The sequence below is a fragment of the Trichomycterus rosablanca genome, unplaced genomic scaffold (assembly GCF_030014385.1).
Source record: "Trichomycterus rosablanca isolate fTriRos1 unplaced genomic scaffold, fTriRos1.hap1 scaffold_112, whole genome shotgun sequence".
Taxonomy (NCBI): domain Eukaryota; kingdom Metazoa; phylum Chordata; class Actinopteri; order Siluriformes; family Trichomycteridae; genus Trichomycterus; species Trichomycterus rosablanca.
In genome coordinates this window covers 143,161-160,846 of record NW_026946951.1, presented here as the reverse complement: position 1 = coordinate 160,846, position 17,686 = coordinate 143,161, and the positions used below count along the sequence as shown (strand labels likewise).

The window sequence follows — 17,686 nt, the reverse complement described above, 5'->3', positions numbered from 1 at the left end:
AGGCCACCGGCCGCTCAAGGAAGAGGGCTCGAGGTAGAGCGACGAAAACCTGCAGCAAAAGCGCCCTTGGGTCGTCGGGTGGGTGACGAAGCAGCACAGCCTTTGCCTGGAGAAACACAGGGAGGGGGAAAATTAAGTCTTTCGCCTTTTTTTTTTTTTTTTTTTTTTTTTTTTAAGTAAAATGGAGGGAAAATGAAAAAGCGGGAAAAGGGGGACTCCCTAGCGCAAAAGGACCGAGGAAACCCCAGGCCGTACCCCTAATCCCAACAGCTTTCCAGCAGGGGCCAGTCACCAGCATTCGTCAATTACTCTTTCGTTTGACCGTTTATGAGGGTGCACCGTGCCAGGAGGCAATGCAATACCTGGTCGATGCGTGGAGTGGACAGAGCAAGCCCCTCTTCCGACTCCCAGGCCTAAAAATCCATTTAATATATGGTCCTCGGGTAGAGGACGTATCAGATATTAAACTGATAAGAACAGATACTACACTTGATCTTAGCCAAAAGGTCGAGAAGCGATAACCTGAAATAGGCGCCGGGCCACGGGCCCTACCTTTTGAGGGTCCGGACTAGTGGACGGCGCTGACCGGCCGCCTTCACGCCCACACACCTTCTGTCATTCCACCAGCAAAAGAGCAGCTTTGCAAAGACAAAGCCTTCAAAAAATAAGTTGAACTTGTCAACGTTCCTCTCCACGGAAATCTTTAGTAAAAGGCGAAAGATTTGTACGTGAATGAAGAGAAACTCCAGCCCTGCTCGCCGGTCGCCCGGGCCTCCGTAGGCCACCGGCCGCTCAAGGAAGAGGGCTCGAGGTAGAGCGACGAAAACCTGCAGCAAAAGCGCCCTTGGGTCGTCGGGTGGGTGACGAAGCAGCACAGCCTTTGCCTGGAGAAACACAGGGAGGGGGAAAATTAAGTCTTTCGCCTTTTTTTTTTTTTTTTTTTTTTTTTTTTAAGTAAAATGGAGGGAAAATGAAAAAGCGGGAAAAGGGGGACTCCCTAGCGCAAAAGGACCGAGGAAACCCCAGGCCGTACCCCTAATCCCAACAGCTTTCCAGCAGGGGCCAGTCACCAGCATTCGTCAATTACTCTTTCGTTTGACCGTTTATGAGGGTGCACCGTGCCAGGAGGCAATGCAATACCTGGTCGATGCGTGGAGTGGACAGAGCAAGCCCCTCTTCCGACTCCCAGGCCTAAAAATCCATTTAATATATGGTCCTCGGGTAGAGGACGTATCAGATATTAAACTGATAAGAACAGATACTACACTTGATCTTAGCCAAAAGGTCGAGAAGCGATAACCTGAAATAGGCGCCGGGCCACGGGCCCTACCTTTTGAGGGTCCGGACTAGTGGACGGCGCTGACCGGCCGCCTTCACGCCCACACACCTTCTGTCATTCCACCAGCAAAAGAGCAGCTTTGCAAAGACAAAGCCTTCAAAAAATAAGTTGAACTTGTCAACGTTCCTCTCCACGGAAATCTTTAGTAAAAGGCGAAAGATTTGTACGTGAATGAAGAGAAACTCCAGCCCTGCTCGCCGGTCGCCCGGGCCTCCGTAGGCCACCGGCCGCTCAAGGAAGAGGGCTCGAGGTAGAGCGACGAAAACCTGCAGCAAAAGCGCCCTTGGGTCGTCGGGTGGGTGACGAAGCAGCACAGCCTTTGCCTGGAGAAACACAGGGAGGGGGAAAATTAAGTCTTTCGCCTTTTTTTTTTTTTTTTTTTTTTTTTTTTTAAGTAAAATGGAGGGAAAATGAAAAAGCGGGAAAAGGGGGACTCCCTAGCGCAAAAGGACCGAGGAAACCCCGGGCCGTACCCCTAATCCCAACAGCTTTCCAGCAGGGGCCAGTCACCAGCATTCGTCAATTACTCTTTCGTTTGACCGTTTATGAGGGTGCACCGTGCCAGGAGGCAATGCAATACCTGGTCGATGCGTGGAGTGGACAGAGCAAGCCCCTCTTCCGACTCCCAGGCCTAAAAATCCATTTAATATATGGTCCTCGGGTAGAGGACGTATCAGATATTAAACTGATAAGAACAGATACTACACTTGATCTTAGCCAAAAGGTCGAGAAGCGATAACCTGAAATAGGCGCCGGGCCACGGGCCCTACCTTTTGAGGGTCCGGACTAGTGGACGGCGCTGACCGGCCGCCTTCACGCCCACACACCTTCTGTCATTCCACCAGCAAAAGAGCAGCTTTGCAAAGACAAAGCCTTCAAAAAATAAGTTGAACTTGTCAACGTTCCTCTCCACGGAAATCTTTAGTAAAAGGCGAAAGATTTGTACGTGAATGAAGAGAAACTCCAGCCCTGCTCGCCGGTCGCCCGGGCCTCCGTAGGCCACCGGCCGCTCAAGGAAGAGGGCTCGAGGTAGAGCGACGAAAACCTGCAGCAAAAGCGCCCTTGGGTCGTCGGGTGGGTGACGAAGCAGCACAGCCTTTGCCTGGAGAAACACAGGGAGGGGGAAAATTAAGTCTTTCGCCTTTTTTTTTTTTTTTTTTTTTTTTTTTAAGTAAAATGGAGGGAAAATGAAAAAGCGGGAAAAGGGGAACTCCCTAGCGCAAAAGGACCGAGGAAACCCCGGGCCGTACCCCTAATCCCAACAGCTTTCCAGCAGGGGCCAGTCACCAGCATTCGTCAATTACTCTTTCGTTTGACCGTTTATGAGGGTGCACCGTGCCAGGAGGCAATGCAATACCTGGTCGATGCGTGGAGTGGACGGAGCAAGCCCCTCTTCCGACTCCCAGGCCTAAAAATCCATTTAATATATGGTCCTCGGGTAGAGGACGTATCAGATATTAAACTGATAAGAACAGATACTACACTTGATCTTAGCCAAAAGGCCGAGAAGCGATAACCTGAAATAGGCGCCGGGCCACGGGCCCTACCTTTTGAGGGTCCGGACTAGTGGACGGCGCTGACCGGCCGCCTTCACGCCCACACACCTTCTGTCATTCCACCAGCAAAAGAGCAGCTTTGCAAAGACAAAGCCTTCAAAAAATAAGTTGAACTTGTCAACGTTCCTCTCCACGGAAATCTTTAGTAAAAGGCGAAAGATTTGTACGTGAATGAAGAGAAACTCCAGCCCTGCTCGCCGGTCGCCCGGGCCTCCGTAGGCCACCGGCCGCTCAAGGAAGAGGGCTCGAGGTAGAGCGACGAAAACCTGCAGCAAAAGCGCCCTTGGGTCGTCGGGTGGGTGACGAAGCAGCACAGCCTTTGCCTGGAGAAACACAGGGAGGGGGAAAATTAAGTCTTTCGCCTTTTTTTTTTTTTTTTTTTTTTTTTTTTTTAAGTAAAATGGAGGGAAAATGAAAAAGCGGGAAAAGGGGGACTCCCTAGCGCAAAAGGACCGAGGAAACCCCGGGCCGTACCCCTAATCCCAACAGCTTTCCAGCAGGGGCCAGTCACCAGCATTCGTCAATTACTCTTTCGTTTGACCGTTTATGAGGGTGCACCGTGCCAGGAGGCAATGCAATACCTGGTCGATGCGTGGAGTGGACAGAGCAAGCCCCTCTTCCGACTCCCAGGCCTAAAAATCCATTTAATATATGGTCCTCGGGTAGAGGACGTATCAGATATTAAACTGATAAGAACAGATACTACACTTGATCTTAGCCAAAAGGTCGAGAAGCGATAACCTGAAATAGGCGCCGGGCCACGGGCCCTACCTTTTGAGGGTCCGGACTAGTGGACGGCGCTGACCGGCCGCCTTCACGCCCACACACCTTCTGTCATTCCACCAGCAAAAGAGCAGCTTTGCAAAGACAAAGCCTTCAAAAAATAAGTTGAACTTGTCAACGTTCCTCTCCACGGAAATCTTTAGTAAAAGGCGAAAGATTTGTACGTGAATGAAGAGAAACTCCAGCCCTGCTCGCCGGTCGCCCGGGCCTCCGTAGGCCACCGGCCGCTCAAGGAAGAGGGCTCGAGGTAGAGCGACGAAAACCTGCAGCAAAAGCGCCCTTGGGTCGTCGGGTGGGTGACGAAGCAGCACAGCCTTTGCCTGGAGAAACACAGGGAGGGGGAAAATTAAGTCTTTCGCCTTTTTTTTTTTTTTTTTTTTTTTTTTTAAGTAAAATGGAGGGAAAATGAAAAAGCGGGAAAAGGGGGACTCCCTAGCGCAAAAGGACCGAGGAAACCCCGGGCCGTACCCCTAATCCCAACAGCTTTCCAGCAGGGGCCAGTCACCAGCATTCGTCAATTACTCTTTCGTTTGACCGTTTATGAGGGTGCACCGTGCCAGGAGGCAATGCAATACCTGGTCGATGCGTGGAGTGGACGGAGCAAGCCCCTCTTCCGACTCCCAGGCCTAAAAATCCATTTAATATATGGTCCTCGGGTAGAGGACGTATCAGATATTAAACTGATAAGAACAGATACTACACTTGATCTTAGCCAAAAGGCCGAGAAGCGATAACCTGAAATAGGCGCCGGGCCACGGGCCCTACCTTTTGAGGGTCCGGACTAGTGGACGGCGCTGACCGGCCGCCTTCACGCCCACACACCTTCTGTCATTCCACCAGCAAAAGAGCAGCTTTGCAAAGACAAAGCCTTCAAAAAATAAGTTGAACTTGTCAACGTTCCTCTCCACGGAAATCTTTAGTAAAAGGCGAAAGATTTGTACGTGAATGAAGAGAAACTCCAGCCCTGCTCGCCGGTCGCCCGGGCCTCCGTAGGCCACCGGCCGCTCAAGGAAGAGGGCTCGAGGTAGAGCGACGAAAACCTGCAGCAAAAGCGCCCTTGGGTCGTCGGGTGGGTGACGAAGCAGCACAGCCTTTGCCTGGAGAAACACAGGGAGGGGGAAAATTAAGTCTTTCGCCTTTTTTTTTTTTTTTTTTTTTTTTTTTTAAGTAAAATGGAGGGAAAATGAAAAAGCGGGAAAAGGGGGACTCCCTAGCGCAAAAGGACCGAGGAAACCCCAGGCCGTACCCCTAATCCCAACAGCTTTCCAGCAGGGGCCAGTCACCAGCATTCGTCAATTACTCTTTCGTTTGACCGTTTATGAGGGTGCACCGTGCCAGGAGGCAATGCAATACCTGGTCGATGCGTGGAGTGGACGGAGCAAGCCCCTCTTCCGACTCCCAGGCCTAAAAATCCATTTAATATATGGTCCTCGGGTAGAGGACGTATCAGATATTAAACTGATAAGAACAGATACTACACTTGATCTTAGCCAAAAGGTCGAGAAGCGATAACCTGAAATAGGCGCCGGGCCACGGGCCCTACCTTTTGAGGGTCCGGACTAGTGGACGGCGCTGACCGGCCGCCTTCACGCCCACACACCTTCTGTCATTCCACCAGCAAAAGAGCAGCTTTGCAAAGACAAAGCCTTCAAAAAATAAGTTGAACTTGTCAACGTTCCTCTCCACGGAAATCTTTAGTAAAAGGCGAAAGATTTGTACGTGAATGAAGAGAAACTCCAGCCCTGCTCGCCGGTCGCCCGGGCCTCCGTAGGCCACCGGCCGCTCAAGGAAGAGGGCTCGAGGTAGAGCGACGAAAACCTGCAGCAAAAGCGCCCTTGGGTCGTCGGGTGGGTGACGAAGCAGCACAGCCTTTGCCTGGAGAAACACAGGGAGGGGGAAAATTAAGTCTTTCGCCTTTTTTTTTTTTTTTTTTTTTTTTTTTTTAAGTAAAATGGAGGGAAAATGAAAAAGCGGGAAAAGGGGGACTCCCTAGCGCAAAAGGACCGAGGAAACCCCGGGCCGTACCCCTAATCCCAACAGCTTTCCAGCAGGGGCCAGTCACCAGCATTCGTCAATTACTCTTTCGTTTGACCGTTTATGAGGGTGCACCGTGCCAGGAGGCAATGCAATACCTGGTCGATGCGTGGAGTGGACAGAGCAAGCCCCTCTTCCGACTCCCAGGCCTAAAAATCCATTTAATATATGGTCCTCGGGTAGAGGACGTATCAGATATTAAACTGATAAGAACAGATACTACACTTGATCTTAGCCAAAAGGTCGAGAAGCGATAACCTGAAATAGGCGCCGGGCCACGGGCCCTACCTTTTGAGGGTCCGGACTAGTGGACGGCGCTGACCGGCCGCCTTCACGCCCACACACCTTCTGTCATTCCACCAGCAAAAGAGCAGCTTTGCAAAGACAAAGCCTTCAAAAAATAAGTTGAACTTGTCAACGTTCCTCTCCACGGAAATCTTTAGTAAAAGGCGAAAGATTTGTACGTGAATGAAGAGAAACTCCAGCCCTGCTCGCCGGTCGCCCGGGCCTCCGTAGGCCACCGGCCGCTCAAGGAAGAGGGCTCGAGGTAGAGCGACGAAAACCTGCAGCAAAAGCGCCCTTGGGTCGTCGGGTGGGTGACGAAGCAGCACAGCCTTTGCCTGGAGAAACACAGGGAGGGGGAAAATTAAGTCTTTCGCCTTTTTTTTTTTTTTTTTTTTTTTTTTTAAGTAAAATGGAGGGAAAATGAAAAAGCGGGAAAAGGGGGACTCCCTAGCGCAAAAGGACCGAGGAAACCCCGGGCCGTACCCCTAATCCCAACAGCTTTCCAGCAGGGGCCAGTCACCAGCATCCGTCAATTACTCTTTCGTTTGACCGTTTATGAGGGTGCACCGTGCCAGGAGGCAATGCAATACCTGGTCGATGCGTGGAGTGGACGGAGCAAGCCCCTCTTCCGACTCCCAGGCCTAAAAATCCATTTAATATATGGTCCTCGGGTAGAGGACGTATCAGATATTAAACTGATAAGAACAGATACTACACTTGATCTTAGCCAAAAGGCCGAGAAGCGATAACCTGAAATAGGCGCCGGGCCACGGGCCCTACCTTTTGAGGGTCCGGACTAGTGGACGGCGCTGACCGGCCGCCTTCACGCCCACACACCTTCTGTCATTCCACCAGCAAAAGAGCAGCTTTGCAAAGACAAAGCCTTCAAAAAATAAGTTGAACTTGTCAACGTTCCTCTCCACGGAAATCTTTAGTAAAAGGCGAAAGATTTGTACGTGAATGAAGAGAAACTCCAGCCCTGCTCGCCGGTCGCCCGGGCCTCCGTAGGCCACCGGCCGCTCAAGGAAGAGGGCTCGAGGTAGAGCGACGAAAACCTGCAGCAAAAGCGCCCTTGGGTCGTCGGGTGGGTGACGAAGCAGCACAGCCTTTGCCTGGAGAAACACAGGGAGGGGGAAAATTAAGTCTTTCGCCTTTTTTTTTTTTTTTTTTTTTTTTTTTTAAGTAAAATGGAGGGAAAATGAAAAAGCGGGAAAAGGGGGACTCCCTAGCGCAAAAGGACCGAGGAAACCCCAGGCCGTACCCCTAATCCCAACAGCTTTCCAGCAGGGGCCAGTCACCAGCATTCGTCAATTACTCTTTCGTTTGACCGTTTATGAGGGTGCACCGTGCCAGGAGGCAATGCAATACCTGGTCGATGCGTGGAGTGGACGGAGCAAGCCCCTCTTCCGACTCCCAGGCCTAAAAATCCATTTAATATATGGTCCTCGGGTAGAGGACGTATCAGATATTAAACTGATAAGAACAGATACTACACTTGATCTTAGCCAAAAGGTCGAGAAGCGATAACCTGAAATAGGCGCCGGGCCACGGGCCCTACCTTTTGAGGGTCCGGACTAGTGGACGGCGCTGACCGGCCGCCTTCACGCCCACACACCTTCTGTCATTCCACCAGCAAAAGAGCAGCTTTGCAAAGACAAAGCCTTCAAAAAATAAGTTGAACTTGTCAACGTTCCTCTCCACGGAAATCTTTAGTAAAAGGCGAAAGATTTGTACGTGAATGAAGAGAAACTCCAGCCCTGCTCGCCGGTCGCCCGGGCCTCCGTAGGCCACCGGCCGCTCAAGGAAGAGGGCTCGAGGTAGAGCGACGAAAACCTGCAGCAAAAGCGCCCTTGGGTCGTCGGGTGGGTGACGAAGCAGCACAGCCTTTGCCTGGAGAAACACAGGGAGGGGGAAAATTAAGTCTTTCGCCTTTTTTTTTTTTTTTTTTTTTTTTTTTTAAGTAAAATGGAGGGAAAATGAAAAAGCGGGAAAAGGGGGACTCCCTAGCGCAAAAGGACCGAGGAAACCCCGGGCCGTACCCCTAATCCCAACAGCTTTCCAGCAGGGGCCAGTCACCAGCATTCGTCAATTACTCTTTCGTTTGACCGTTTATGAGGGTGCACCGTGCCAGGAGGCAATGCAATACCTGGTCGATGCGTGGAGTGGACGGAGCAAGCCCCTCTTCCGACTCCCAGGCCTAAAAATCCATTTAATATATGGTCCTCGGGTAGAGGACGTATCAGATATTAAACTGATAAGAACAGATACTACACTTGATCTTAGCCAAAAGGCCGAGAAGCGATAACCTGAAATAGGCGCCGGGCCACGGGCCCTACCTTTTGAGGGTCCGGACTAGTGGACGGCGCTGACCGGCCGCCTTCACGCCCACACACCTTCTGTCATTCCACCAGCAAAAGAGCAGCTTTGCAAAGACAAAGCCTTCAAAAAATAAGTTGAACTTGTCAACGTTCCTCTCCACGGAAATCTTTAGTAAAAGGCGAAAGATTTGTACGTGAATGAAGAGAAACTCCAGCCCTGCTCGCCGGTCGCCCGGGCCTCCGTAGGCCACCGGCCGCTCAAGGAAGAGGGCTCGAGGTAGAGCGACGAAAACCTTCAGCAAAAGCGCCCTTGGGTCGTCGGGTGGGTGACGAAGCAGCACAGCCTTTGCCTGGAGAAACACAGGGAGGGGGAAAATTAAGTCTTTCGCCTTTTTTTTTTTTTTTTTTTTTTTTTTTTAAGTAAAATGGAGGGAAAATGAAAAAGCGGGAAAAGGGGGACTCCCTAGCGCAAAAGGACCGAGGAAACCCCAGGCCGTACCCCTAATCCCAACAGCTTTCCAGCAGGAGCCAGTCACCAGCATTCGTCAATTACTCTTTCGTTTGACCGTTTATGAGGGTGCACCGTGCCAGGAGGCAATGCAATACCTGGTCGATGCGTGGAGTGGACGGAGCAAGCCCCTCTTCCGACTCCCAGGCCTAAAAATCCATTTAATATATGGTCCTCGGATAGAGGACGTATCAGATATTAAACTGATAAGAACAGATACTACACTTGATCTTAGCCAAAAGGTCGAGAAGCGATAACCTGAAATAGGCGCCGGGCCACGGGCCCTACCTTTTGAGGGTCCGGACTAGTGGACGGCGCTGACCGGCCGCCTTCACGCCCACACACCTTCTGTCATTCCACCAGCAAAAGAGCAGCTTTGCAAAGACAAAGCCTTCAAAAAATAAGTTGAACTTGTCAACGTTCCTCTCCACGGAAATCTTTAGTAAAAGGCGAAAGATTTGTACGTGAATGAAGAGAAACTCCAGCCCTGCTCGCCGGTCGCCCGGGCCTCCGTAGGCCACCGGCCGCTCAAGGAAGAGGGCTCGAGGTAGAGCGACGAAAACCTGCAGCAAAAGCGCCCTTGGGTCGTCGGGTGGGTGACGAAGCAGCACAGCCTTTGCCTGGAGAAACACAGGGAGGGGGAAAATTAAGTCTTTCGCCTTTTTTTTTTTTTTTTTTTTTTTTTTTAAGTAAAATGGAGGGAAAATGAAAAAGCGGGAAAAGGGGGACTCCCTAGCGCAAAAGGACCGAGGAAACCCCGGGCCGTACCCCTAATCCCAACAGCTTTCCAGCAGGGGCCAGTCACCAGCATTCGTCAATTACTCTTTCGTTTGACCGTTTATGAGGGTGCACCGTGCCAGGAGGCAATGCAATACCTGGTCGATGCGTGGAGTGGACGGAGCAAGCCCCTCTTCCGACTCCCAGGCCTAAAAATCCATTTAATATATGGTCCTCGGGTAGAGGACGTATCAGATATTAAACTGATAAGAACAGATACTACACTTGATCTTAGCCAAAAGGCCGAGAAGCGATAACCTGAAATAGGCGCCGGGCCACGGGCCCTACCTTTTGAGGGTCCGGACTAGTGGACGGCGCTGACCGGCCGCCTTCACGCCCACACACCTTCTGTCATTCCACCAGCAAAAGAGCAGCTTTGCAAAGACAAAGCCTTCAAAAAATAAGTTGAACTTGTCAACGTTCCTCTCCACGGAAATCTTTAGTAAAAGGCGAAAGATTTGTACGTGAATGAAGAGAAACTCCAGCCCTGCTCGCCGGTCGCCCGGGCCTCCGTAGGCCACCGGCCGCTCAAGGAAGAGGGCTCGAGGTAGAGCGACGAAAACCTGCAGCAAAAGCGCCCTTGGGTCGTCGGGTGGGTGACGAAGCAGCACAGCCTTTGCCTGGAGAAACACAGGGAGGGGGAAAATTAAGTCTTTCGCCTTTTTTTTTTTTTTTTTTTTTTTTTTTAAGTAAAATGGAGGGAAAATGAAAAAGCGGGAAAAGGGGGACTCCCTAGCGCAAAAGGACCGAGGAAACCCCGGGCCGTACCCCTAATCCCAACAGCTTTCCAGCAGGGGCCAGTCACCAGCATTCGTCAATTACTCTTTCGTTTGACCGTTTATGAGAGTGCACCGTGCCAGGAGGCAATGCAATACCTGGTCAATGCGTGGAGTGGACGGAGCAAGCCCCTCTTCCGACTCCCAGGCCTAAAAATCCATTTAATATATGGTCCTCGGGTAGAGGACGTATCAGATATTAAACTGATAAGAACAGATACTACACTTGATCTTAGCCAAAAGGCCGAGAAGCGATAACCTGAAATAGGCGCCGGGCCACAGGCCCTACCTTTTGAGGGTCCGGACTAGTGGACGGCGCTGACCGGCCGCCTTCACGCCCACACACCTTCTGTCATTCCACCAGCAAAAGAGCAGCTTTGCAAAGACAAAGCCTTCAAAAAATAAGTTGAACTTGTCAACGTTCCTCTCCACGGAAATCTTTAGTAAAAGGCGAAAGATTTGTACGTGAATGAAGAGAAACTCCAGCCCTGCTCGCCGGTCGCCCGGGCCTCCGTAGGCCACCGGCCGCTCAAGGAAGAGGGCTCGAGGTAGAGCGACGAAAACCTGCAGCAAAAGCGCCCTTGGGTCGTCGGGTGGGTGACGAAGCAGCACAGCCTTTGCCTGGAGAAACACAGGGAGGGGGAAAATTAAGTCTTTCGCCTTTTTTTTTTTTTTTTTTTTTTTTTTTTAAGTAAAATGGAGGGAAAATGAAAAAGCGGGAAAAGGGGGACTCCCTAGCGCAAAAGGACCGAGGAAACCCCGGGCCGTACCCCTAATCCCAACAGCTTTCCAGCAGGGGCCAGTCACCAGCATTCGTCAATTACTCTTTCGTTTGACCGTTTATGAGGGTGCACCGTGCCAGGAGGCAATGCAATACCTGGTCGATGCGTGGAGTGGACAGAGCAAGCCCCTCTTCCGACTCCCAGGCCTAAAAATCCATTTAATATATGGTCCTCGGGTAGAGGACGTATCAGATATTAAACTGATAAGAACAGATACTACACTTGATCTTAGCCAAAAGGCCGAGAAGCGATAACCTGAAATAGGCGCCGGGCCACGGGCCCTACCTTTTGAGGGTCCGGACTAGTGGACGGCGCTGACCGGCCGCCTTCACGCCCACACACCTTCTGTCATTCCACCAGCAAAAGAGCAGCTTTGCAAAGACAAAGCCTTCAAAAAATAAGTTGAACTTGTCAACGTTCCTCTCCACGGAAATCTTTAGTAAAAGGCGAAAGATTTGTACGTGAATGAAGAGAAACTCCAGCCCTGCTCGCCGGTCGCCCGGGCCTCCGTAGGCCACCGGCCGCTCAAGGAAGAGGGCTCGAGGTAGAGCGACGAAAACCTGCAGCAAAAGCGCCCTTGGGTCGTCGGGTGGGTGACGAAGCAGCACAGCCTTTGCCTGGAGAAACACAGGGAGGGGGAAAATTAAGTCTTTCGCCTTTTTTTTTTAAGTAAAATGGAGGGAAAATGAAAAAGCGGGAAAAGGGGGACTCCCTAGCGCAAAAGGACCGAGGAAACCCCGGGCCGTACCCCTAATCCCAACAGCTTTCCAGCAGGGGCCAGTCACCAGCATTCGTCAATTACTCTTTCGTTTGACCGTTTATGAGAGTGCACCGTGCCAGGAGGCAATGCAATACCTGGTCAATGCGTGGAGTGGACGGAGCAAGCCCCTCTTCCGACTCCCAGGCCTAAAAATCCATTTAATATATGGTCCTCGGGTAGAGGACGTATCAGATATTAAACTGATAAGAACAGATACTACACTTGATCTTAGCCAAAAGGCCGAGAAGCGATAACCTGAAATAGGCGCCGGGCCACGGGCCCTACCTTTTGAGGGTCCGGACTAGTGGACGGCGCTGACCGGCCGCCTTCACGCCCACACACCTTCTGTCATTCCACCAGCAAAAGAGCAGCTTTGCAAAGACAAAGCCTTCAAAAAATAAGTTGAACTTGTCAACGTTCCTCTCCACGGAAATCTTTAGTAAAAGGCGAAAGATTTGTACGTGAATGAAGAGAAACTCCAGCCCTGCTCGCCGGTCGCCCGGGCCTCCGTAGGCCACCGGCCGCTCAAGGAAGAGGGCTCGAGGTAGAGCGACGAAAACCTGCAGCAAAAGCGCCCTTGGGTCGTCGGGTGGGTGACGAAGCAGCACAGCCTTTGCCTGGAGAAACACAGGGAGGGGGAAAATTAAGTCTTTCGCCTTTTTTTTTTTTTTTTTTTTTTTTTTTAAGTAAAATGGAGGGAAAATGAAAAAGCGGGAAAAGGGGGACTCCCTAGCGCAAAAGGACCGAGGAAACCCCGGGCCGTACCCCTAATCCCAACAGCTTTCCAGCAGGGGCCAGTCACCAGCATTCGTCAATTACTCTTTCGTTTGACCGTTTATGAGGGTGCACCGTGCCAGGAGGCAATGCAATACCTGGTCAATGCGTGGAGTGGACGGAGCAAGCCCCTCTTCCGACTCCCAGGCCTAAAAATCCATTTAATATATGGTCCTCGGGTAGAGGACGTATCAGATATTAAACTGATAAGAACAGATACTACACTTGATCTTAGCCAAAAGGCCGAGAAGCGATAACCTGAAATAGGCGCCGGGCCACGGGCCCTACCTTTTGAGGGTCCGGACTAGTGGACGGCGCTGACCGGCCGCCTTCACGCCCACACACCTTCTGTCATTCCACCAGCAAAAGAGCAGCTTTGCAAAGACAAAGCCTTCAAAAAATAAGTTGAACTTGTCAACGTTCCTCTCCACGGAAATCTTTAGTAAAAGGCGAAAGATTTGTACGTGAATGAAGAGAAACTCCAGCCCTGCTCGCCGGTCGCCCGGGCCTCCGTAGGCCACCGGCCGCTCAAGGAAGAGGGCTCGAGGTAGAGCGACGAAAACCTGCAGCAAAAGCGCCCTTGGGTCGTCGGGTGGGTGACGAAGCAGCACAGCCTTTGCCTGGAGAAACACAGGGAGGGGGAAAATTAAGTCTTTCGCCTTTTTTTTTTTTTTTTTTTTTTTTTTTTTAAGTAAAATGGAGGGAAAATGAAAAAGCGGGAAAAGGGGGACTCCCTAGCGCAAAAGGACCGAGGAAACCCCGGGCCGTACCCCTAATCCCAACAGCTTTCCAGCAGGGGCCAGTCACCAGCATTCGTCAATTACTCTTTCGTTTGACCGTTTATGAGGGTGCACCGTGCCAGGAGGCAATGCAATACCTGGTCGATGCGTGGAGTGGACAGAGCAAGCCCCTCTTCCGACTCCCAGGCCTAAAAATCCATTTAATATATGGTCCTCGGGTAGAGGACGTATCAGATATTAAACTGATAAGAACAGATACTACACTTGATCTTAGCCAAAAGGTCGAGAAGCGATAACCTGAAATAGGCGCCGGGCCACGGGCCCTACCTTTTGAGGGTCCGGACTAGTGGACGGCGCTGACCGGCCGCCTTCACGCCCACACACCTTCTGTCATTCCACCAGCAAAAGAGCAGCTTTGCAAAGACAAAGCCTTCTAAAAATAAGTTGAACTTGTCAACGTTCCTCTCCACGGAAATCTTTAGTAAAAGGCGAAAGATTTGTACGTGAATGAAGAGAAACTCCAGCCCTGCTCGCCGGTCGCCCGGGCCTCCGTAGGCCACCGGCCGCTCAAGGAAGAGGGCTCGAGGTAGAGCGACGAAAACCTGCAGCAAAAGCGCCCTTGGGTCGTCGGGTGGGTGACGAAGCAGCACAGCCTTTGCCTGGAGAAACACAGGGAGGGGGAAAATTAAGTCTTTCGCCTTTTTTTTTTTTTTTTTTTTTTTTTTTAAGTAAAATGGAGGGAAAATGAAAAAGCGGGAAAAGGGGGACTCCCTAGCGCAAAAGGACCGAGGAAACCCCGGGCCGTACCCCTAATCCCAACAGCTTTCCAGCAGGGGCCAGTCACCAGCATTCGTCAATTACTCTTTCGTTTGACCGTTTATGAGGGTGCACCGTGCCAGGAGGCAATGCAATACCTGGTCGATGCGTGGAGTGGACGGAGCAAGCCCCTCTTCCGACTCCCAGGCCTAAAAATCCATTTAATATATGGTCCTCGGGTAGAGGACGTATCAGATATTAAACTGATAAGAACAGATACTACACTTGATCTTAGCCAAAAGGCCGAGAAGCGATAACCTGAAATAGGCGCCGGGCCACGGGCCCTACCTTTTGAGGGTCCGGACTAGTGGACGGCGCTGACCGGCCGCCTTCACGCCCACACACCTTCTGTCATTCCACCAGCAAAAGAGCAGCTTTGCAAAGACAAAGCCTTCAAAAAATAAGTTGAACTTGTCAACGTTCCTCTCCACGGAAATCTTTAGTAAAAGGCGAAAGATTTGTACGTGAATGAAGAGAAACTCCAGCCCTGCTCGCCGGTCGCCCGGGCCTCCGTAGGCCACCGGCCGCTCAAGGAAGAGGGCTCGAGGTAGAGCGACGAAAACCTGCAGCAAAAGCGCCCTTGGGTCGTCGGGTGGGTGACGAAGCAGCACAGCCTTTGCCTGGAGAAACACAGGGAGGGGGAAAATTAAGTCTTTCGCCTTTTTTTTTTTTTTTTTTTTTTTTTTTTAAGTAAAATGGAGGGAAAATGAAAAAGCGGGAAAAGGGGGACTCCCTAGCGCAAAAGGACCGAGGAAACCCCAGGCCGTACCCCTAATCCCAACAGCTTTCCAGCAGGGGCCAGTCACCAGCATTCGTCAATTACTCTTTCGTTTGACCGTTTATGAGGGTGCACCGTGCCAGGAGGCAATGCAATACCTGGTCGATGCGTGGAGTGGACAGAGCAAGCCCCTCTTCCGACTCCCAGGCCTAAAAATCCATTTAATATATGGTCCTCGGGTAGAGGACGTATCAGATATTAAACTGATAAGAACAGATACTACACTTGATCTTAGCCAAAAGGTCGAGAAGCGATAACCTGAATTAGGCGCCGGGCCACGGGCCCTACCTTTTGAGGGTCCGGACTAGTGGACGGCGCTGACCGGCCGCCTTCACGCCCACACACCTTCTGTCATTCCACCAGCAAAAGAGCAGCTTTGCAAAGACAAAGCCTTCAAAAAATAAGTTGAACTTGTCAACGTTCCTCTCCACGGAAATCTTTAGTAAAAGGCGAAAGATTTGTACGTGAATGAAGAGAAACTCCAGCCCTGCTCGCCGGTCGCCCGGGCCTCCGTAGGCCACCGGCCGCTCAAGGAAGAGGGCTCGAGGTAGAGCGACGAAAACCTGCAGCAAAAGCGCCCTTGGGTCGTCGGGTGGGTGACGAAGCAGCACAGCCTTTGCCTGGAGAAACACAGGGAGGGGGAAAATTAAGTCTTTCGCCTTTTTTTTTTTTTTTTTTTTTTTTTTTTAAGTAAAATGGAGGGAAAATGAAAAAGCGGGAAAAGGGGGACTCCCTAGCGCAAAAGGACCGAGGAAACCCCAGGCCGTACCCCTAATCCCAACAGCTTTCCAGCAGGGGCCAGTCACCAGCATTCGTCAATTACTCTTTCGTTTGACCGTTTATGAGGGTGCACCGTGCCAGGAGGCAATGCAATACCTGGTCGATGCGTGGAGTGGACAGAGCAAGCCCCTCTTCCGACTCCCAGGCCTAAAAATCCATTTAATATATGGTCCTCGGGTAGAGGACGTATCAGATATTAAACTGATAAGAACAGATACTACACTTGATCTTAGCCAAAAGGTCGAGAAGCGATAACCTGAAATAGGCGCCGGGCCACGGGCCCTACCTTTTGAGGGTCCGGACTAGTGGACGGCGCTGACCGGCCGCCTTCACGCCCACACACCTTCTGTCATTCCACCAGCAAAAGAGCAGCTTTGCAAAGACAAAGCCTTCAAAAAATAAGTTGAACTTGTCAACGTTCCTCTCCACGGAAATCTTTAGTAAAAGGCGAAAGATTTGTACGTGAATGAAGAGAAACTCCAGCCCTGCTCGCCGGTCGCCCGGGCCTCCGTAGGCCACCGGCCGCTCAAGGAAGAGGGCTCGAGGTAGAGCGACGAAAACCTGCAGCAAAAGCGCCCTTGGGTCGTCGGGTGGGTGACGAAGCAGCACAGCCTTTGCCTGGAGAAACACAGGGAGGGGGAAAATTAAGTCTTTCGCCTTTTTTTTTTTTTTTTTTTTTTTTTTTTTAAGTAAAATGGAGGGAAAATGAAAAAGCGGGAAAAGGGGGACTCCCTAGCGCAAAAGGACCGAGGAAACCCCGGGCCGTACCCCTAATCCCAACAGCTTTCCAGCAGGGGCCAGTCACCAGCATTCGTCAATTACTCTTTCGTTTGACCGTTTATGAGGGTGCACCGTGCCAGGAGGCAATGCAATACCTGGTCGATGCGTGGAGTGGACAGAGCAAGCCCCTCTTCCGACTCCCAGGCCTAAAAATCCATTTAATATATGGTCCTCGGGTAGAGGACGTATCAGATATTAAACTGATAAGAACAGATACTACACTTGATCTTAGCCAAAAGGTCGAGAAGCGATAACCTGAAATAGGCGCCGGGCCACGGGCCCTACCTTTTGAGGGTCCGGACTAGTGGACGGCGCTGACCGGCCGCCTTCACGCCCACACACCTTCTGTCATTCCACCAGCAAAAGAGCAGCTTTGCAAAGACAAAGCCTTCAAAAAATAAGTTGAACTTGTCAACGTTCCTCTCCACGGAAATCTTTAGTAAAAGGCGAAAGATTTGTACGTGAATGAAGAGAAACTCCAGCCCTGCTCGCCGGTCGCCCGGGCCTCCGTAGGCCACCGGCCGCTCAAGGAAGAGGGCTCGAGGTAGAGCGACGAAAACCTGCAGCAAAAGCGCCCTTGGGTCGTCGGGTGGGTGACGAAGCAGCACAGCCTTTGCCTGGAGAAACACAGGGAGGGGGAAAATTAAGTCTTTCGCCTTTTTTTTTTTTTTTTTTTTTTTTTTTTTAAGTAAAATGGAGGGAAAATGAAAAAGCGGGAAAAGGGGGACTCCCTAGCGCAAAAGGACCGAGGAAACCCCAGGCCGTACCCCTAATCCCAACAGCTTTCCAGCAGGGGCCAGTCACCAGCATTCGTCAATTACTCTTTCGTTTGACCGTTTATGAGGGTGCACCGTGCCAGGAGGCAATGCAATACCTGGTCGATGCGTGGAGTGGACGGAGCAAGCCCCTCTTCCGACTCCCAGGCCTAAAAATCCATTTAATATATGGTCCTCGGGTAGAGGACGTATCAGATATTAAACTGATAAGAACAGATACTACACTTGATCTTAGCCAAAAGGTCGAGAAGCGATAACCTGAAATAGGCGCCGGGCCACGGGCCCTACCTTTTGAGGGTCCGGACTAGTGGACGGCGCTGACCG

General features: G+C 51.3%; 45 non-coding genes across 45 annotated transcripts; all 45 read right to left on the bottom strand.

Annotated features, from left to right (window-relative positions):
* Positions 1-328: 328 nt before the first annotated feature.
* LOC134304592 (U2 spliceosomal RNA) lies at positions 329-519 on the bottom strand. The gene has a single exon (XR_010008001.1). It is a non-coding gene; the product is annotated as a U2 spliceosomal RNA (small nuclear RNA).
* Positions 520-636: 117 nt separating this feature from the next.
* Positions 637-751, bottom strand: LOC134304750 (U5 spliceosomal RNA). The gene has a single exon (XR_010008144.1). It is a non-coding gene; the product is annotated as a U5 spliceosomal RNA (small nuclear RNA).
* A 355-nt stretch (positions 752-1,106) lies between these two features.
* LOC134304591 (U2 spliceosomal RNA) lies at positions 1,107-1,297 on the bottom strand. Its single transcript, XR_010008000.1, has one exon. It is a non-coding gene; the product is annotated as a U2 spliceosomal RNA (small nuclear RNA).
* Positions 1,298-1,414: 117 nt separating this feature from the next.
* Positions 1,415-1,529, bottom strand: LOC134304748 (U5 spliceosomal RNA). Its single transcript, XR_010008142.1, has one exon. It is a non-coding gene; the product is annotated as a U5 spliceosomal RNA (small nuclear RNA).
* Positions 1,530-1,885: 356 nt separating this feature from the next.
* Positions 1,886-2,076, bottom strand: LOC134304590 (U2 spliceosomal RNA). Its single transcript, XR_010007999.1, has one exon. It is a non-coding gene; the product is annotated as a U2 spliceosomal RNA (small nuclear RNA).
* A 117-nt stretch (positions 2,077-2,193) lies between these two features.
* Positions 2,194-2,308, bottom strand: LOC134304747 (U5 spliceosomal RNA). Its single transcript, XR_010008141.1, has one exon. It is a non-coding gene; the product is annotated as a U5 spliceosomal RNA (small nuclear RNA).
* Positions 2,309-2,662: 354 nt separating this feature from the next.
* On the bottom strand, positions 2,663-2,853 carry LOC134304530 (U2 spliceosomal RNA). Its single transcript, XR_010007942.1, has one exon. It is a non-coding gene; the product is annotated as a U2 spliceosomal RNA (small nuclear RNA).
* A 117-nt stretch (positions 2,854-2,970) lies between these two features.
* On the bottom strand, positions 2,971-3,085 carry LOC134304746 (U5 spliceosomal RNA). The gene has a single exon (XR_010008140.1). It is a non-coding gene; the product is annotated as a U5 spliceosomal RNA (small nuclear RNA).
* A 357-nt stretch (positions 3,086-3,442) lies between these two features.
* On the bottom strand, positions 3,443-3,633 carry LOC134304589 (U2 spliceosomal RNA). Its single transcript, XR_010007998.1, has one exon. It is a non-coding gene; the product is annotated as a U2 spliceosomal RNA (small nuclear RNA).
* Positions 3,634-3,750: 117 nt separating this feature from the next.
* On the bottom strand, positions 3,751-3,865 carry LOC134304745 (U5 spliceosomal RNA). The gene has a single exon (XR_010008139.1). It is a non-coding gene; the product is annotated as a U5 spliceosomal RNA (small nuclear RNA).
* Positions 3,866-4,219: 354 nt separating this feature from the next.
* Positions 4,220-4,410, bottom strand: LOC134304528 (U2 spliceosomal RNA). Its single transcript, XR_010007941.1, has one exon. It is a non-coding gene; the product is annotated as a U2 spliceosomal RNA (small nuclear RNA).
* Positions 4,411-4,527: 117 nt separating this feature from the next.
* Positions 4,528-4,642, bottom strand: LOC134304744 (U5 spliceosomal RNA). Its single transcript, XR_010008138.1, has one exon. It is a non-coding gene; the product is annotated as a U5 spliceosomal RNA (small nuclear RNA).
* A 355-nt stretch (positions 4,643-4,997) lies between these two features.
* Positions 4,998-5,188, bottom strand: LOC134304578 (U2 spliceosomal RNA). The gene has a single exon (XR_010007988.1). It is a non-coding gene; the product is annotated as a U2 spliceosomal RNA (small nuclear RNA).
* A 117-nt stretch (positions 5,189-5,305) lies between these two features.
* On the bottom strand, positions 5,306-5,420 carry LOC134304742 (U5 spliceosomal RNA). Its single transcript, XR_010008136.1, has one exon. It is a non-coding gene; the product is annotated as a U5 spliceosomal RNA (small nuclear RNA).
* A 356-nt stretch (positions 5,421-5,776) lies between these two features.
* On the bottom strand, positions 5,777-5,967 carry LOC134304587 (U2 spliceosomal RNA). The gene has a single exon (XR_010007997.1). It is a non-coding gene; the product is annotated as a U2 spliceosomal RNA (small nuclear RNA).
* A 117-nt stretch (positions 5,968-6,084) lies between these two features.
* Positions 6,085-6,199, bottom strand: LOC134304741 (U5 spliceosomal RNA). Its single transcript, XR_010008135.1, has one exon. It is a non-coding gene; the product is annotated as a U5 spliceosomal RNA (small nuclear RNA).
* Positions 6,200-6,553: 354 nt separating this feature from the next.
* Positions 6,554-6,744, bottom strand: LOC134304527 (U2 spliceosomal RNA). The gene has a single exon (XR_010007940.1). It is a non-coding gene; the product is annotated as a U2 spliceosomal RNA (small nuclear RNA).
* Positions 6,745-6,861: 117 nt separating this feature from the next.
* On the bottom strand, positions 6,862-6,976 carry LOC134304740 (U5 spliceosomal RNA). Its single transcript, XR_010008134.1, has one exon. It is a non-coding gene; the product is annotated as a U5 spliceosomal RNA (small nuclear RNA).
* Positions 6,977-7,331: 355 nt separating this feature from the next.
* Positions 7,332-7,522, bottom strand: LOC134304577 (U2 spliceosomal RNA). Its single transcript, XR_010007987.1, has one exon. It is a non-coding gene; the product is annotated as a U2 spliceosomal RNA (small nuclear RNA).
* A 117-nt stretch (positions 7,523-7,639) lies between these two features.
* LOC134304739 (U5 spliceosomal RNA) lies at positions 7,640-7,754 on the bottom strand. The gene has a single exon (XR_010008133.1). It is a non-coding gene; the product is annotated as a U5 spliceosomal RNA (small nuclear RNA).
* Positions 7,755-8,109: 355 nt separating this feature from the next.
* LOC134304526 (U2 spliceosomal RNA) lies at positions 8,110-8,300 on the bottom strand. The gene has a single exon (XR_010007939.1). It is a non-coding gene; the product is annotated as a U2 spliceosomal RNA (small nuclear RNA).
* A 117-nt stretch (positions 8,301-8,417) lies between these two features.
* On the bottom strand, positions 8,418-8,532 carry LOC134304738 (U5 spliceosomal RNA). Its single transcript, XR_010008132.1, has one exon. It is a non-coding gene; the product is annotated as a U5 spliceosomal RNA (small nuclear RNA).
* Positions 8,533-8,887: 355 nt separating this feature from the next.
* Positions 8,888-9,078, bottom strand: LOC134304562 (U2 spliceosomal RNA). Its single transcript, XR_010007973.1, has one exon. It is a non-coding gene; the product is annotated as a U2 spliceosomal RNA (small nuclear RNA).
* Positions 9,079-9,195: 117 nt separating this feature from the next.
* Positions 9,196-9,310, bottom strand: LOC134304736 (U5 spliceosomal RNA). The gene has a single exon (XR_010008130.1). It is a non-coding gene; the product is annotated as a U5 spliceosomal RNA (small nuclear RNA).
* Positions 9,311-9,664: 354 nt separating this feature from the next.
* On the bottom strand, positions 9,665-9,855 carry LOC134304524 (U2 spliceosomal RNA). Its single transcript, XR_010007937.1, has one exon. It is a non-coding gene; the product is annotated as a U2 spliceosomal RNA (small nuclear RNA).
* Positions 9,856-9,972: 117 nt separating this feature from the next.
* LOC134304735 (U5 spliceosomal RNA) lies at positions 9,973-10,087 on the bottom strand. The gene has a single exon (XR_010008129.1). It is a non-coding gene; the product is annotated as a U5 spliceosomal RNA (small nuclear RNA).
* Positions 10,088-10,441: 354 nt separating this feature from the next.
* Positions 10,442-10,632, bottom strand: LOC134304550 (U2 spliceosomal RNA). Its single transcript, XR_010007962.1, has one exon. It is a non-coding gene; the product is annotated as a U2 spliceosomal RNA (small nuclear RNA).
* A 117-nt stretch (positions 10,633-10,749) lies between these two features.
* LOC134304734 (U5 spliceosomal RNA) lies at positions 10,750-10,864 on the bottom strand. The gene has a single exon (XR_010008128.1). It is a non-coding gene; the product is annotated as a U5 spliceosomal RNA (small nuclear RNA).
* Positions 10,865-11,219: 355 nt separating this feature from the next.
* On the bottom strand, positions 11,220-11,410 carry LOC134304555 (U2 spliceosomal RNA). Its single transcript, XR_010007967.1, has one exon. It is a non-coding gene; the product is annotated as a U2 spliceosomal RNA (small nuclear RNA).
* A 117-nt stretch (positions 11,411-11,527) lies between these two features.
* LOC134304733 (U5 spliceosomal RNA) lies at positions 11,528-11,642 on the bottom strand. The gene has a single exon (XR_010008127.1). It is a non-coding gene; the product is annotated as a U5 spliceosomal RNA (small nuclear RNA).
* Positions 11,643-11,979: 337 nt separating this feature from the next.
* On the bottom strand, positions 11,980-12,170 carry LOC134304548 (U2 spliceosomal RNA). The gene has a single exon (XR_010007960.1). It is a non-coding gene; the product is annotated as a U2 spliceosomal RNA (small nuclear RNA).
* A 117-nt stretch (positions 12,171-12,287) lies between these two features.
* Positions 12,288-12,402, bottom strand: LOC134304732 (U5 spliceosomal RNA). The gene has a single exon (XR_010008126.1). It is a non-coding gene; the product is annotated as a U5 spliceosomal RNA (small nuclear RNA).
* A 354-nt stretch (positions 12,403-12,756) lies between these two features.
* LOC134304535 (U2 spliceosomal RNA) lies at positions 12,757-12,947 on the bottom strand. The gene has a single exon (XR_010007948.1). It is a non-coding gene; the product is annotated as a U2 spliceosomal RNA (small nuclear RNA).
* Positions 12,948-13,064: 117 nt separating this feature from the next.
* Positions 13,065-13,179, bottom strand: LOC134304731 (U5 spliceosomal RNA). Its single transcript, XR_010008125.1, has one exon. It is a non-coding gene; the product is annotated as a U5 spliceosomal RNA (small nuclear RNA).
* Positions 13,180-13,535: 356 nt separating this feature from the next.
* On the bottom strand, positions 13,536-13,726 carry LOC134304586 (U2 spliceosomal RNA). The gene has a single exon (XR_010007996.1). It is a non-coding gene; the product is annotated as a U2 spliceosomal RNA (small nuclear RNA).
* Positions 13,727-13,843: 117 nt separating this feature from the next.
* On the bottom strand, positions 13,844-13,958 carry LOC134304777 (U5 spliceosomal RNA). Its single transcript, XR_010008168.1, has one exon. It is a non-coding gene; the product is annotated as a U5 spliceosomal RNA (small nuclear RNA).
* Positions 13,959-14,312: 354 nt separating this feature from the next.
* Positions 14,313-14,503, bottom strand: LOC134304523 (U2 spliceosomal RNA). The gene has a single exon (XR_010007935.1). It is a non-coding gene; the product is annotated as a U2 spliceosomal RNA (small nuclear RNA).
* Positions 14,504-14,620: 117 nt separating this feature from the next.
* Positions 14,621-14,735, bottom strand: LOC134304730 (U5 spliceosomal RNA). The gene has a single exon (XR_010008124.1). It is a non-coding gene; the product is annotated as a U5 spliceosomal RNA (small nuclear RNA).
* A 355-nt stretch (positions 14,736-15,090) lies between these two features.
* LOC134304585 (U2 spliceosomal RNA) lies at positions 15,091-15,281 on the bottom strand. Its single transcript, XR_010007995.1, has one exon. It is a non-coding gene; the product is annotated as a U2 spliceosomal RNA (small nuclear RNA).
* Positions 15,282-15,398: 117 nt separating this feature from the next.
* Positions 15,399-15,513, bottom strand: LOC134304729 (U5 spliceosomal RNA). The gene has a single exon (XR_010008123.1). It is a non-coding gene; the product is annotated as a U5 spliceosomal RNA (small nuclear RNA).
* Positions 15,514-15,868: 355 nt separating this feature from the next.
* LOC134304583 (U2 spliceosomal RNA) lies at positions 15,869-16,059 on the bottom strand. The gene has a single exon (XR_010007993.1). It is a non-coding gene; the product is annotated as a U2 spliceosomal RNA (small nuclear RNA).
* Positions 16,060-16,176: 117 nt separating this feature from the next.
* On the bottom strand, positions 16,177-16,291 carry LOC134304728 (U5 spliceosomal RNA). Its single transcript, XR_010008122.1, has one exon. It is a non-coding gene; the product is annotated as a U5 spliceosomal RNA (small nuclear RNA).
* A 356-nt stretch (positions 16,292-16,647) lies between these two features.
* Positions 16,648-16,838, bottom strand: LOC134304582 (U2 spliceosomal RNA). The gene has a single exon (XR_010007992.1). It is a non-coding gene; the product is annotated as a U2 spliceosomal RNA (small nuclear RNA).
* A 117-nt stretch (positions 16,839-16,955) lies between these two features.
* LOC134304727 (U5 spliceosomal RNA) lies at positions 16,956-17,070 on the bottom strand. The gene has a single exon (XR_010008121.1). It is a non-coding gene; the product is annotated as a U5 spliceosomal RNA (small nuclear RNA).
* Positions 17,071-17,426: 356 nt separating this feature from the next.
* LOC134304576 (U2 spliceosomal RNA) lies at positions 17,427-17,617 on the bottom strand. The gene has a single exon (XR_010007986.1). It is a non-coding gene; the product is annotated as a U2 spliceosomal RNA (small nuclear RNA).
* Between the last annotated feature and the right edge of the window lie 69 nt (positions 17,618-17,686).